This window comes from Ursus arctos, unplaced genomic scaffold, assembly GCF_023065955.2.
Source record: "Ursus arctos isolate Adak ecotype North America unplaced genomic scaffold, UrsArc2.0 scaffold_21, whole genome shotgun sequence".
In the NCBI taxonomy this organism is placed as follows: domain Eukaryota; kingdom Metazoa; phylum Chordata; class Mammalia; order Carnivora; family Ursidae; genus Ursus; species Ursus arctos.
In genome coordinates this window covers 3,679,355-3,686,783 of record NW_026622886.1, presented here as the reverse complement: position 1 = coordinate 3,686,783, position 7,429 = coordinate 3,679,355, and the positions used below count along the sequence as shown (strand labels likewise).

General features: G+C 55.1%; 1 long non-coding RNA gene across 1 annotated transcript; it reads right to left on the bottom strand.

Annotated features, from left to right (window-relative positions):
- Positions 1 to 444: 444 nt before the first annotated feature.
- Positions 445 to 7,195, bottom strand: LOC113241778 (uncharacterized). Its single transcript, XR_003311703.4, has 4 exons — positions 4,562 to 7,195; positions 3,680 to 3,753; positions 1,682 to 1,792; positions 445 to 1,361 (listed from the first exon to the last, which is right to left on the bottom strand). It is a non-coding gene; the product is annotated as an uncharacterized LOC113241778 (long non-coding RNA).
- Between the last annotated feature and the right edge of the window lie 234 nt (positions 7,196 to 7,429).

Sequence of the window (7,429 nt, the reverse complement as noted above, 5' to 3'; positions counted from 1 at the left end):
GGGACCATCACAGTCACCTAGACAGCAACCCTCATCTTATAGACTGGGAGACTGAGTGCCAAAGAGGGTCATGAGCTTGTCCAAGGTCACCCAGAGGTGGCAGAGCCGGACCAAACCCCAGTCTCTTATTCTCTGTGTCCCTATTACTCCAAACTGTCTTTACAAGGAAGGATCCCGGTCTGAGTGTGCCCCAGGTCTGGGCCCCACATTCTGGGCTATGGGTAGCAGTCCCCAGCACCTCACAGTCCCCCCCCCCCCCCCAGCCAGCCACTTCCCTGGCCACCCTGCCACTCACCCCGACCCCTGAGGAGGGAAAGTGCTCCTTCTCTAGGGTGGAGGAGGAGAGAGCACCTATTGTTAGACAGCAGAAGAACTTCCCTGGGAGCTTGGCCATCTGTGGCTAGTCTCAGTTAAGAGGCAGAGAGACTAAGGCACCCCAAAGCCGGATTGAGAATTTTTTGAAGACAAAATCTCCAGCGTCTTCTCCAAGCTGATCCCCGAGCATGTGTCCAACACACTAACCACCATGACTGTCTCTCTTCTCTGTGGATCCTCCCCACCTCCAGTTGGGATCCAGTCCCAACTCCTCAGCATGATGTACAGTCAGGCCCCACCTTACCCAGCACCCTATATACCCACACATACACCCTGATTCCCACAGATTCCAGAACATACCAGATGCTTCCGCACCTCTCTGCCTTTGCCCGTGCTGTTCTTCCTGCCTGAAGTGCCCTTCCTCCTTCTCTGCCCAGAGAATGCCTGCTGCTCTCTCAGCCCAGTCTCCCCCCTGCTTCCCCGGGGAGGGCCTCCTGATGCCCCCAGCAGAAGTCATTCATTACCCACTCACTCATTCATCCGGCCCTGCTACTCCAATTTTGTATCAAACCGGTTTGTAAAATGGGGTCCCTAACAGTCCCTCCCCTCACAGGGGCAGATTAGGGGAGGCAGGTGCACAAGAAAGTCACGGCTCAGAGTAGGTGTTCAGTAAACGGGACCATCCTTTCTCAGGGCTCCCTTCAACACTGCGCAGAGCCCCGCAGCGGATGAGCCATTCCATGGCCATCTCCCTCATTACTCTGCGGTGTCCTCACAAGCAGGCAGCCAGGACTGGCGTTCCTTCACGTGCGTCTTCGGTGTGAACGGATGGACGGACTTCAGCGATCTGAATCCTGGGTCACATAAGTGCCTGGTCACCATCACATCTTTCCGTGGAAATTGGGAGGCTGCAGGTGAGGCGAATGACCTGTGGTGTCTTCACCTAGCCAGGGGCCCTGGAGATGTGGGGTGCGGGGGGATGGAGACAGACGCATCTGCACATCCAGATCCTCTGTTCCTGTGCGATCAGTCCTGACTCGATGTCACTGGGCACAAGTTTAAGGAAAAGGTGGGGGCTCAGGGACAGTGACTTCTGGTTGATGGGAGGGGGAGGCCTGGTGGCTGTGACGTCGTAGGGTTGAAAGGAAACATTTGGTAATGGTCACTTGCTAGTCCTGGGGCTGCAAACCCCCCCCCCCCCCGCCGCCTTGCTCATCTCCTCTAAGGAGGGTCTGGTGGAGGCCAAGGGTGGACTGGGAGGAGGTGGGGAGAGGCAGAAAGGGCAGCTCCAGCCAGAGAGAGGTTCAGGGACCCCAGGAAAAAGTGTCCCTCCCCTCCAAGCCTTGTGTGACTCTGGGCAGCTCACCTCTCTCTGTGCCTCAGTGTCCTCATCTGTATGACACCCTGTCGTGGCATAGGATAATAGTCCCACTGTTGAGATGACAGAAGACTGGGGGAGAATTTACCATTGTCCAGCCTGTATTTGAGAAGGGCAGGGGTGGGAAGGTGGAGGTGGGGAGGAATGTGAGACAGGTGTGCAGGGGAGAGAGGCTTGCATGTCAGAACCAGGGTGACCCTGGGCAAGTTGCTTATCCTTTCTGGACCTCAGAAGCCTCATCTGTGATATGGGACAGTCTGGACTGGGTCCCCAAAGGGCAAGTAGACTTTGTCATCATTCAACACAGAAACGCCCCCCGGAAGGAGTGAGAACAGGCCCCCCCTGGGGTGATACCATGAGCCCAGCACCATTCTGGGCCTTCACAGGCATCATCTAATTTAACCCTTACAAGAACTGTATGATCCAGGTGCTTGTTACCAATGGGGAAACTGAGGCATGGGTCATATTGTTACATAGCCAGGGACAGCTCTCTGGAAGGGTGAGACTTGCTCTGAAGTTTGATGGGTAATGATGGCAAAAAACTGGACATCGGCCCATTTTCCATTCTCAGATCTGATTCTCACAATGTCTTCATGAGGGAGACTCTGACTATCCCTGGTTCACAGGTGAGGAAACTGAATGGAGATGCAGAGAGAGGACGTGCCTTGCCCAGGGTCTGAGTGGGAGTGAACAAGGGTCTGAGCCAGAAGTGAATCGGTTCCCAGTTTTGGGGGAAAGGTCGTTTCAGGCCAGCAGAGCACTCACGAACTGGCTCACTCTGGGAGCCCAGCCAGGCCTCCCTGGTCCCACAGAGCCCTTGAGAGCCTGTGCAGAGGGCCGGGAGGACTGCAGGTGAGAGGGCCTAGGCCAAGCGGGGGGAGGCGCAGGGGACGTACACCAGACGGGCCCCTTCAATATGCCAGAGTCACAGAGTCTAGGGGGTTGGGACTTAGAGAGTTCCTTAAAGTCTGGCCAACCCATTCTGTAGATGGGACAAACAGAGGCAGCCCAGCTGCTTAGATTAGAAATCGGACCAGGACACAGCTGGCCTGCCTCCGAACTCTAAAGTCCCAGCAGCCGTGAGGGGTGGGGACCGATGAGGGGGAAAGTGGCAAGGGGAGTCCAGAGGGCCAAGACCCATCCCAGCAGGCTATGCCCTGGGAATGGAAGATTGCAGGGGTCTCTCCCGTCCTCCACTCCTACCCTCGCCCACCCCCCAGCACTCAGTAGTCACCAGGGTGGAATATTTTAGCACCTATAGAGAAACCGCCACAGACGGCCGTGGCAGCTGTTGCTAAGGAGACGCTCCCAAAATAGCCCCCCTCCGCCAACCTTTCCCGCTGCTGCTCCTGCTGTGGGGAGGGGAGGAGGCCAGGAGGGGAGGGGGTGGCACACGAGCCCTGGACCCAGGTTCACCCACCCGCCCTTGCTCCCACTGCCTGTACTGCCCGAAGACTGGCGCAAGCCGATGACCTGGGCAGCCCCTGGTCTGCAGGGGGGCAAGAGCTAGTCTGGGCATGCCTGTGGTCTCAGCCACAGCCCTCAGCTGGAGGAAGGTCACCCAGATGAGGGGAGACGGGGGAGAAAAGAGCCCCTGCACCCACAATCCCCAGCACACTCCTACACGTGCACAATTACAGCCCTCCCAGTGTGACACACCCACCTGTGCACACAAGTGCAGGCCCCAGATGCCCCCTTGACGGGCATATTCACCAAAGACACAAATAGATGCACGGGTGAACACATATGCCTCAAATACACAACACACACCTGCGGGCACACGGCACGCAGCCATAAATGCACACATTTACATACACATACTCCAGTATGAATCCCAAGTACACACAAACACCAGTGCGTGCGTGCATGCCTGGCCCGTGTACACACACGCACCCCGATGTGTATACGGTCTCACAGCTCACGAATACACGACCGTACAAACACATGCCCAGCATGTGGCATCCAAAGAGCGTTAAATGGTGTTACCATCAGGTTCTGGGCAGGAGCCACGTCCTGGACTCTGCAGACATCCTCACTTGGTGGGGGACTTCTAGATCCAGCTACGGGGTAGGAGATTAGGAGGAGGGTTACAGAAGGGTGAGTGGAGGCTGCTGTCTCTGTGAATCCCTCTAGTAGGTGGTCTGGGGATCCAAGGATCCCTGGGGCCTGGGAGAGCTACGCTGGGTCCATTCTTCGGGAAGGGGGACATCCTGGAGGGAACTCTCACCCAGAGACTGCAAACCTCTGGGCATGGAGAGTTGGGAGCCCCAGGTTCACGGGGCATCTGGTTGTCACCGAGCCTGCAGCTGGGGCTGGACTGATGATGAGGACAAGAAGACAATAGAGTGGCAGCAGCGATGGTCCTTAACAGGTGCGCAACACTTTACAGTTTATAAGCCACTTTGACACTCGTAATTTCACACACTTGGTAAGAGTTACTCTGAGATATTGGTGGTGCTGTCGCATCTCTGCGACACAGGCAGGAGAGGGGACTTGAAGACCACACAGCAAGCTCCTGGCTGAGCTGGAACCAGAGCCCAAGAAGGTGCCCGCACCCAGCTCTACCTACGAGCCTTCCACTTGGCCGGACTGCAGAAACTGGAAAGCAGACCACTGGGGCTTGCTTGGGTCCCTGCCTCTCTCTGTGATATTGGGGAGTAGCCAGGCGGTCCATCTCTCCACCTGGAAAGCTGAGAGTGAATCCCAGGGGTGTATTCACCCAGCAGTTTGTGGCCACAGGGCTAGGGAGCGGTGGTTGCCAGAGGCCCTCAAGAATGCCAGCACAAGGACGAAGGGCACCAGTCGCTCCCCTCCGCCCTTGGCTAGCCACCATCTCTCTCCAGCCACCACCCCACAACCCCCGCGCACCGTTCGCTCCGTGGCTCCGGTTCCTCGATCCGGCCTCCGGGTCTTCGCTGACGCCTCGTCACTCGGGAGACGCGGCGAGCGGCTTGCCGTTGCCTTGGGAACCTCGCCGCGGCCGAGGCGCGCGGAGCACGACTCCGAGCGCAGGGCACTGGGCTTGCCCCGCTCGCAGAGTGGTTTTTGGTGTCTCAGAAAGACAGCTGTCGCCATTGGCGAAGGGAGGCCGCGTCGCAAGGTTTGTTATGTTTTTCTTTTTCTTTTAATTGAGGTGTAACTTACAAACTGTAATACGTCTTAAGAGTACAGCTCGATGGATTTTTACATATGCATAAAACCCGTGTAATCACCACTCGAGCAAGATACAGAACACTTCTAACGCCCCAGAAGGCTTCCTCGGGCCCAGAGGTTATTTTTAATTGTCTTTTTTTGCACTTCTGGAATAAACCGGCGAGGGAGTGCTCGCCTTCTGAGAACACAGAATTTTTGTGTTTTCTCCTGGCTCTGCTTTACGGGCCCTCTTTGGGCCTCGGTGTCCCGTAAAGGGGAGCAAGGGACTGACATTTGTTGAGTGGTTTACTCCTTGCAAAGCGCTTTAGGTACCTAGCTAACTTCGACTCTCATAACTAACCTACGAAGTCAGTACTTGGTTTATACCCAGGTTACCCATGAGAACAGTATGACTTGAAAAGATAAAACGAATTGCCCAGATTCCGACAGCTCATCAGTAAGTGGTGAAACTTGAGACTTGGACAAAGATCTGTCTAACCTTGACATTCGTCCTTCCCCCCTCCCCTCTCTTTTCCCATTTATTGGCCTCTTTTAAAGAGTTGTACAAATAAAATGTGCTGGGAGAGTGGGTTGTATCATATTTCTGTGCTTTGCACCTAGTTACTTCTATTTGGGACTCCTACTCCTTTCTCCCAGGTTTTGTCCTTCAGGCAAGCTCCTACTCATCCTGCAAAACCCACTGGGGCATCATCTGAAGCCTTCCTAACTGCAATCCTCCTCTCCACTCTCTGCCAACCCAGGGTAACTACTCCCATCTGTGCTATATTTAATGCATGCACAGACACCACCACCCACAGTGCCCCAAGGGCTCCTCGAGGCTGCCTCTAGGTTCAACCTGTGAGGCACCGGCACACAGCTGGTATTCTACAAATATGCTTGGATCCGACAGTGGAGGAGAGGGTTGGCACATTGGTTTCCTGCTGTGCAAAAACTGGACTGCACTTGCCCTGCTGCATGTCCCTCAAAAGATATTGGGGAGGGGGGTGCTTCCCAAACACCTGGGGCAGAACCGCAGGAAGAGAATGGCTGCCCTCAGCCCAGGTTAGGGAATGGACTTGACCGAGCCCCTGGAGTGGGACCTCGGGCTGCCTGGGAAGAGTTCTTTCCTTCCACAGGGGAGCATCCACTCGTGTATGCGTGTAAGGAAGCCACAGCGGCCCCTACTGACCTGCAGGGAGTCCCAGGAGCAGGGACCCACAGCTCCCCATTCTTTCCAGGGCCCTGCCCAGCGAAAGGCAGCCAATTAGGCGGTGAAGTATCCTCAGGATAGTGGTTCTCACTTTACATCCACACTCTCCTTCCGCACAGAATTTGAGGCAATTGGCAGAATATTCAATAGGGCGGTGAAGTGTAACAATGAGCTAGGACCAGGAAGGAAAAGAGATTACTATACACATTTTTTCCCTATAATTGAGTTACTCCCCCGTTCTCTCTCCTTTGACTTTGAATATACAATTTGCTTTGTTAATGAGGAAAAAAGAACCCTTGCCCTTCCAGCTGAAGGAAATTTCCCTCTTGGCTTCCCCCCAATGGCATTCCTACAGCAGACACATTTGGGGTGTCGGGAAAGTGAGGCTCGCAGGGATGAGGGACGTGCCCAGAACCACCCAGCATCAGGGACAGAGAGTGTCTGATGGTGCAGGTGGCCAAAGTGCTGGCATGGGCGAGGGCTGAGGGTTTTAAATGAGCTCATGATTTTCCCTCTTCTCCACAGGGAGCTTTGAAAAATGCTCCACCTTAAAGATGGGGTAGGTATGAGAAAGGCAGGGCTCATTACTAAGAACAGAGTGGTAGAACTTTGGGGAGAGGGGTCTATGTGACCCAGGGGAGCAAGAGACAAGTTTGAGCCTCAGTTTCCTCATCTGTAAAATGGGGGTGATGATGGGGCGCCTGGGTGGCTCAGTCGGTTAAGTAGCCAACTCTTGATTTTGGCTCAGGTCATGGTCTCAGGGTTGTGAGAATGAGCCCCGAGTTGGGCTCCTCGTTCAGCATGGAATCTGCTTGAAATTTTTTCTCTCCCTCTGCCCCCTCCAGTGCTTGTGGGCTCTCTCTCTCTCTCTCTCTCAAATCAATCAATCAATCAATCTTTTTAAAATGGGGGTGATGAGCTCTCTGTCTTGAGACAGAGAGAGTATTGGTTTCCTGGGGAGACTGGAAAGACTAGATGCCAGGAGGACCAGGTCACTAGTTGGCAATACTTTCCTCTTTATTATCCCCATTAAAGATGGGAAAGCTGAGGCCCAAGGAGAGGACTTGGCAGGCTCAAGACCACTGTGGCAGGCCCAGGACAAGATCTTGGCCCTGGGGCCACCCAGCCTGGGTTCTCTCCCTTCCACCACCATGGTTCTCAGACCTTCCCTGGCCTTGGTCAGTTCTCCGGGGGGGGGGGGGGGGCGGTGCTGGAGAAAGAGAGGGAAAAGGAGACTAGCCTTGTTCCAGCCCCCGCTGGCAGTTGGGACTGCTTCTCAGGAGGACAGATGTTTCACCAAATGGCAAATGCACGTGCTTTTCCCTGGCTCGGGGAGGAGGTGGGCGCTGAGAAGGAGATGCCAGCTGGTAGGGCCGAGAACCGTAGCCACACCT